Source organism: Dipteris shenzhenensis, chromosome 4 (assembly GCF_047967505.1).
Source record: "Dipteris shenzhenensis isolate YYH24624 ecotype China chromosome 4, Dip_SZ_1.0, whole genome shotgun sequence".
In the NCBI taxonomy this organism is placed as follows: Eukaryota; Viridiplantae; Streptophyta; class Polypodiopsida; order Gleicheniales; family Dipteridaceae; genus Dipteris; species Dipteris shenzhenensis.
In genome coordinates, this window is record NC_141599.1 from 61,752,198 (window position 1) to 61,760,800 (window position 8,603).

Sequence of the window (8,603 nt, forward strand, 5' to 3'; positions counted from 1 at the left end):
TGCTTACTTGTCTTCATATGTAAAGGTTTTGAGAGCTAAGAATGTTACAAAATCAGCGTATATTTTGGTGGTTGAAACTTGTCTTCGAGGGTGTGCTTTTGTGATTCCTAAACCAATCAAACCTGAATTTTTTTAAGGTGTATTACTCTTTATTGTTGAATAGAGGTGTTGGATAAACGTATTTTATAATGAGTTCATGAGGTTATGTATAAGATGGGTTTAGTGACTTATTCATTAAAGAAAGGAAGGTGCAAAATATTTGATGGCAATGTGTGATAGGGGAAGGGAAAAGAGGGACGTAAATGGAAGGCATACATCCAATAGGCTAATTTCATGAATTATTCTTAACATTATTTTTTGCCCCGGGATCTATTGCTATATCCGGCTCATCGTCGTAACATGAACTGGACGATCCATCAATACGTGGGAGGACAGTCCGTCCCAATTTAGAACATTCCTGACTCTCCCACAAAAGAAGGAAAAAAAAAAATCACAGAAAAGGAGATGGGGTGTATCTACTTATGCATCAAGATCTGGGATGGAAGGATTCGAACCTCCGAATGAGGGGACCAAAACCCGCTGCCTTACCACTTGGCCACGCCCCATACATATTTGATATAATGAATATCCCATACTTCGACTCTCATGTCAACCCCCCTTCCTGAATGGGTTGTGCAGATATGACTCCGGCAGGAATTGAAAGATGGTGACTAGGAATCAAAAGATAATAAATTCCCGTGAAACTTGGTGTGAAGGGATTTGTTTCACCAACCATTCAATCATTGATTCCATCGAAATGCTATAGATATTTATGACGCCGCAAATATCTACCCCCCTCTATTCGGATGGAAGTATCCGGGGGCGTTGTAAACGGGAGATGAGGCTCGGGCAAAGGGGAGATGTGTGAAAAGTGGGGCGTTGTAAAGGGGAGATGAGGCTCGGGCAAAGGGGAGATGTGCGAAAAGAGGAGATGAGGCTGGGCAAAGGCGAGATGTGTGGAAAGAGGAGATGAGGCTCCGGCAAAGGGGAGATGTGTGAAAAGAGGAGATGAGGCTCGGGCAAAGGGGAGATGTGTGAAAAGAGGGACGAAGGAGAGATGTGTGAAAAGCAAAAAGAGGGGAGACGAGGCTCGAGATGTGTGAAAAGAGGGACGAAGGAGAGATGTGTGAAAAGAAAAAAGAGGGGAGACAAGGCAAAGTTTATTAATAATTATATTTATATTAACGAGTAGGGGCAAGCAGGATTAGAGCTCATGACCTCTTAGCTTAGACAAAAGGATCGCCTAGACCGTGGAACCACGAGCTGTACTAGCGACTGAAATTTTGTGGACTTTTGCTATTTCTACTAATCCACAAAGCCTGAGTGAACAAGACATAAGTGAATAGGGCATACAGTGTATTCCCTCACGCGTCTATGCTTTCCCACCATTGCAGGCACTCTCTAGCAAGGCAACCTGCAGCCTGCCTCCGCCTCCGCCTCAAGCTTCCTTCAACACTCTTTGTCATCCTCTAGAAGTTCCTCTTTTCGTAACCTGCCCCAGCCCTCTTTCTCCCCTCTTTTCGTTCCCATCCTCTAGAAGTTCCTCTCCCTTCATTGCCTATAGATTACGGGAGGGTGAATGCATTAGGCGAAGCTAGGATTGCCCTTGAACCTTTTCCAAATCTCTAGTTTGACCCATCTTCCTTTTTGTATAGGTAGCTTGGAAGTAGCTTATGAACTATCTTCGATTCAAGAAGTGTATGTAAATCAGCCTTCTTGGACAGTTGCGCTTGACTTGTATGCACTCCTGTACTTCATGGCACTAGACCTCACCAGGAATTGGGCTCAAGCTTGTACTCAATAGTGCAATGGCAACATAAGCATTGTTGGACTGAAGCAAACCTAAGCATGGGTTAGGTCTAGTCACGGCCATGTGGAGACTGCATATGGAGTTTTGGTGGACACCAACTACTGCATGGGTCGAGATTCTACGTTTCTCGTTCTCTCCCAGACTGGTTGGCCGAATCATCGGTCTGCCTCCGGGCTGGTACATGCGATTCCTACATTCAGTATCGTGTGGATTCTAGCCTATGATTGATAGCTCCAAGCTTGGTGACTCATCCTCTATCTTTGATATAATGCCTCACTGCTAGGGTAAAGTATTGTATTCATTCTGCCTCGCATGAGCAATATGTCATGTCGTAAGTGAGTGGAAGATTACATGCAAATAAACTTCACATGTATAAAATGTGTAGCAAAGGCAGAAGAAAGCTTTGTGAATGTCACTTGAGTCTAATGCCTGGATGCTGGACACCCATGTCAGCTTCTCAAATGCCCCATGCGCGAAACTTGAAGTCAAGGCATTGCATGCATTTCAGATTCTCAAACACGCTTTTCTTCTTCTCTTCTTCATATCACATGGGATGAGAAGAAAGGGTGAGAGAGGCACATAAGAGCAGTAAAAGCAACATTTTTTTTTTTTGTCATGGTTTCTCTAAATGTCTCGAATAGATGCAGGAGAGTTTGGAAGATGCACATACAGTCTTTCGAACTCTGTAATCCATTGTACAAAATTGACATTTCAAATCCTAGGATACTCCTTCCGAAAGTTTAAATTCTCATTGCATATTTGGATAGGTGGGCTGCCCTACCTTAGCTTAACAAAGCTCATGTCTTCTAAAATGAGAAGAATTTGGTCTTGAAGTCTAGCATTTCTCTCCACCATACAAGGATTTTCTATCTATATCAAGCAGAATTTGGTTGGGGAGTTTTTCCTGCTTCTACTTCAATCGCTTTTCATGGCATGTAGGCAGATGAGGGCACATCCTTAAAGAAAGTGCATGAAATACTCAAAATCAAGGGTGGTTTCTATAATTGTATTCTCAAACAAGGCTTTTCCACATCCTTTTTAACAAATATCATCGCTCTCCACATCCTAAACCCTAAACCCTAAACCCTAAACCCTAAAACCCTAAAACCCTAAACCCTAAACCCTAAAACCCTAAACCCTAAACCTATGATAGATAGCTCCAAGCTTGGTGACTCATCCTCTATCTTTGATATAATGCCTCACTGCTAGGGTAAAGTATTGTATTCATTCTGCCTCGCATGAGCAATATGTCATGTCGTAAGTGAGTGGAAGATTACATGCAAATAAACTTCACATGTATAAAATGTGTAGCAAAGGCAGAAGAAAGCTTTGTGAATGTCACTTGAATCTAATGCTTGGACGCTGGACACCCATGTCAGCTGCTCAAATGCCCCATGCGCGAAACTTGAAGTCAAGGCATTGCATGCATTTCAGATTCTCAAACACGCTTTTCTTCTTCTCTTCTTCATATCACATGGGATGAGAAGAAAGGGTGAGAGAGGCACATAAGAGCAGTAAAAGCAACATTTTTTTTTTTTGTCATGGTTTCTCTAAATGTCTCGAATAGATGCAGGAGAGTTTGGAAGATGCACATACAGTCTTTCGAACTCTGTAATCCATTGTACAAAATTGACATTTCAAATCCTAGGATACTCCTTCTGAAAGTTTAAATTCTCATTGCATATTTGGATAGGTGGGCTGCCCTACCTTAGCTTAACAAAGCTCATGTCTTCTAAAATGAGAAGAATTTGGTCTTGAAGTCTAGCATTTCTCTCCACCATACAAGGATTTTCTATCTATATCAAGCAGAATTTGGTTGGGGAGTTTTTCCTGCTTCTACTTCAATCGCTTTTCATGGCATGTAGGCAGATGAGGGCACATCCTTAAAGAAAGTGCATGAAATACTCAAAATCAAGGGTGGTTTCTATAATTGTATTCTCAAACAAGGCTTTTCCACATCCTTTTTAACAAATATCATCGCTCTCCACATCCTAAACCCTAAACCCTAAACCCTAAAACCCTAAAACCCTAAACCCTAAACCCTAAAACCCTAAACCCTAAACCTATGATAGATAGCTCCAAGCTTGGTGACTCATCCTCTATCTTTGATATAATGCCTCACTGCTAGGGTAAAGTATTTTATTCATTCTGCCTCGCATGAGCAATATGTCATGTCGTAAGTGAGTGGAAGATTACATGCAAATAAACTTCACATGTATAAAATGTGTAGCAAAGGCAGAAGAAAGCTTTGTGAATGTCACTTGAATCTAATGCCTGGACGCTGGACACCCATGTCAGCTGCTCAAATGCCCCATGCGCGAAATACTCAAAATCAAGGGTGGTTTCTATAATTGTATTCTCAAACAAGGCTTTTCCACATCCTTTTTAACAAATATCATCGCTCTCCACATCCTAAACCCTAAACCCTAAACCCTAAACCCTAAAACCCTAAAACCCTAAACCCTAAAACCCTAAACCCTAAACCCTAAAACCTAAACCCTAAAACCCTAAAACCCTAAAACCCTAAACCCTAAACCCTAAACCCTAAAACCCTAAAACCCAAAACCCCAAAACCCTTAAATCCTAAAACCCTAAACCCTAAACCCTAAACCAAGCGCAATGACCAATTATGTGAATCAATGGTTGCTCTCGTACTAAGTTGGATTACTATTGCAGCACCGCTCATCAGTAGGGTAAAACTAACCTGTCGTACGACGGTCTAAACCCAACTCACATTCCCTATTTGTGGGTGAACAATCCAACACTTGGTGAATTTTGCTTCGCAATGATAGGAAGAGCCGACATCGAAGGATCAAAAGCAATGTCGCTATGAACGCTTGGCTACCACAAGCCAGTTATCCCTATGGTAACTTTTCTGACACCTCTAGCTTCAAATTTTGAAACACTAAAGGATCGATAGACCATGCTTTCACAGTTTGTATTCGTACTGAAAATCAAAATCAAATGAGCTTTTACCCTTTTCTTCCACACGAGATTTCTATTCTCATTGAGCTCATCTTAGGACACTTGCGTTATCTTTTAACAGATGTGCCGCCCCAGCCAAACTCCCCACCTGACAATGTCTTCCGCCTGGATCGGCGCGCGGACGTGCCTTAAGACCAGAAGGAAGGGCCCAGCCCCACCTCCCTCACGGAGTAAGTAAAATAACATTAAAAGTAGTGGTATTTCACTTGCAGACCCCCGACAGCCTCCGGGGTCAATTCGCAGACCCCTAGACCCAGCCCTCAGAGCTAATCCTTTTCCCAAAGTTACGGTTCCGTTTTGCCGACTTCCCTTACCTACATTGTTCTATCAACCAGAGGCTGTTGACCTTGGAGACCTGATGCAGTTATGAGTACGATCGCGTGTGATCGGCAATCGCTCCTCCAGATTTTCACTGGTCGTCGGGGGCGCATCGGACACCGCGAGACGTGCGGTGCTTTACCAGCCGCTAATCCGATTTCAGGGTGGGCGGGCTGTTAAAAAGAAAAGAGAACTCTTCTCGGGACCCCGCCGGCATCTCCAGATTCGGTCACGTTACTGCCCACCACCACGTCCTGGTTCGGGAATATTGACCCGATTCCCTTTCGAAGCGCGGCGCAGTGTGCCCTTGACATAGGACTGCCCCATCTCTTAGGATCGACTAACCCATGTCCAATTGCTGTTCACATGGAACCTTTCTCCACTTCTGTCTTCAAAGTTCTCATTTGAATATTTGCTACTACCACCAAGATGTTCATTGGGGGCCGTTTCACTCGGGCTCATCGAGGCCTCGCACTTGCCCCGATGGCCGAGGTATAGGTCACACACTTCAGTGCCATCCATTTTCGGGGCTAGTTGATTCGGCAAGTGAGTTGTTACACACTCCTTAGCGGATTTTGAGTTCCATGACCACCGTCCTGCTGTCTTAATCAATCAACACCCTTTGTGGGATCTAGGTTAGCGCGCAGTTCGGCACCGTAACCCGGCTTTCGGTTCATCTCGCATCGCCAGTTCTGCTTACCAAAAATGGCCCACTTGGAGCTCCCATTCTGCACCGGGGTTCAATAGAGCAACCTCGGCCACTTACCTATTTAGGGTTTGAGAATAGGTCGAGGGTGTTACACCCCCCGATGCCTCTAATCATTCGCTTTACTCGATAAAACTGCGCAATGAGCTCCAGTTATCCTGAGGGAAACTTCAGAGGGAATCGGCTACTAGATGGTTAATCTCAAGGTCCAATTCATCATTGTGATGCACATTGAAAGATATCAGGGAAATGTCTTGCTTTATTGGGGTTTTCTAGTTTAGAGGAGTCATATACGGAATTGAAGTAGAAGACTATCTAGTGCAATAAGAAGCACAAGAGGCATAGTGTTATGAATGGATGGAAGGGAGTCATGGCTGCTCATTGGCTTTGTCTTACTTACTCTTATGGGCTTTTGAACATCTCTTAAGTGTGTTCTTCATATTAGAACATCATTCATGAGGTATTCTTGTTTTTATTTAAATTTTGGTTTTGTATTATGGGTTTTATATTAGAAAAAGCAAGTAAGACTATCCTGAGCATACGTTGATGCTTTGACAAACGTTTCATCCATTACGCTCTTATATATTTGTTTTCATTATTGTGACAAGTCATGATTCATTTTGAGTTCTTTTTTTTTTAATTTGCAAAGGTGTATGCCTTTATTTATGATAAGAAAGATTGTGTTCCTTCACATTGTGATTTTCCCATTGTGTCTTGCTCTCAGGATGAAAATTTGAAGTCAATGTATTGAGAAAATTTTCTCCATATGTAAAGGTTTTTAGAGCTAAGAATGTTGGAAATTGTGGTCCACCAACCATTCAATCATTGATTCCGTCGAAATGCTATAGATATTTATGACGCCGCAAATATCTACCCCCCTCTATTCGGATGGAAGTATCCGGGGGCGTTGTAAAGGGGAGATGAGGCTCGGGCAAAGGGGAGATGTGTGAGAAGTGGGGCGTTGTAAAGGGGAGATGAGGCTCGGGCAAAGGGGAGATGTGTGAAAAGAGGAGATGACGCTGGGCAAAGGCAAGATGTGTGGAAAGAGGAGATGAGGCTCCGGCAAAGGGGAGATGTGTGAAAAGAGGAGATGAGGCTCGGGCAAAGGGGAGATGTGTGAAAAGAGGGCCGAAGGAGAGATGTGTGAAAAGCAAAAAGAGGGGAGACGAGGCTCGAGATGTGTGAAAAGAGGGACGAAGGAGAGATGTGTGAAAAGAAAAAAGAGGGGAGACAAGGCTCGAGCAAAAAGAGGGGAGACGAGGCTCGGGCTACGGCGAAGGCAAAGGCAAAGTTTATTAATAATTATATTTATATTAACGAGTAGGGGCAAGAAGGATTAGAGCTCATGACCTCTTAGCTCAGACAAAAGGATCGCCTAGACCGTGGAACCACGAGCTGTACTAGCGACTGAAATTTTGTGGACTTTTGCTATTTCTACTAATCCACAAAGCCTGAGTGAACAAGACATAAGTGAATAGGGCATACAGTGTATTCCCTCACGCGTCTATGCTTTCCCACCATTGCAGGCACTCTCTAGCAAGGCAACCTGCAGCCCGCCTCCGCCTTCGCCTCAAGCTTCCTTCAGCACTCTTTGTCATCCTCTAGAAGTTCCTCTTTTCGTAACCTGCCCCAGCCCTCTTTCTCCCCTCTTTTCGTTCCCATCCTCTAGAAGTTCCTCTCCCTTCATTGCCTATAGATTACGGGAGGGTGAATGCATTAGGCGAAGCTAGGATTGCCCTTGAACCTTTTCCAAATCTCTAGTTTGACCCATCTTCCTTTTTGTATAGGTAGCTTGGAAGTAGCTTATGAACTATCTTCGATTCAAGAAGTGTATGTAAATCAGCCTTCTTGGACAGTTGCGCTTGACTTGTATGCACTCCTGTACTTCATGGCACTAGACCTCACCAGGAATTGGGCTCAAGCTTGTACTCAATAGTGCAATGGCAACATAAGCATTGTTGGACTGAAGCAAACCTAAGCATGGGTTAGGTCTAGTCACGGCCATGTGGAGACTGCATATGGAGTTTTGGTGGACACCAACTACTGCATGGGTCGAGATTCTACGTTTCTCGTTCTCTCCCAGACTGGTTGGCCGAATCATCGGTCTGCCTCCGGGCTGGTACATGCGATTCCTACATTCAGTATCGTGTGGATTCTAGCCTATGATTGATAGCTCCAAGCTTGGTGACTCATCCTCTATCTTTGATATAATGCCTCACTGCTAGGGTAAAGTATTGTATTCATTCTGCCTCGCATGAGCAATATGTCATGTCGTAAGTGAGTGGAAGATTACATGCAAATAAACTTCACATGTATAAAATGTGTAGCAAAGGCAGAAGAAAGCTTTGTGAATGTCACTTGAATCTAATGCCTGGACGCTGGACACCCATGTCAGCTGCTCAAATGCCCCATGCGCGAAACTTGAAGTCAAGGCATTGCATGCATTTCAGATTCTCAAACACGCTTTTCTTCTTCTCTTCTTCATATCACATGGGATGAGAAGAAAGGGTGAGAGAGGCACATAAGAGCAGTAAAAGCAACATTTTTTTTTTTTGTCATGGTTTCTCTAAATGTCTCGAATAGATGCAGGAGAGTTTGGAAGATGCACATACAGTCTTTCGAACTCTGTAATCCATTGTACAAAATTGACATTTCAAATCCTAGGATACTCCTTCCGAAAGTTTAAATTCTCATTGCATATTTGGATAGGTGGGCTGCCCTACCTTAGCTTAACAAAGCTCATGT

At 43.5% G+C, this 8,603-nt stretch overlaps 1 pseudogene; it reads right to left on the minus strand.

Annotated features, from left to right (window-relative positions):
* Nucleotides 1-4,538: 4,538 nt before the first annotated feature.
* On the minus strand, nucleotides 4,539-5,115 carry LOC147903179 (25S ribosomal RNA; annotated as a pseudogene; the record flags this gene model as incomplete).
* Between the last annotated feature and the right edge of the window lie 3,488 nt (nucleotides 5,116-8,603).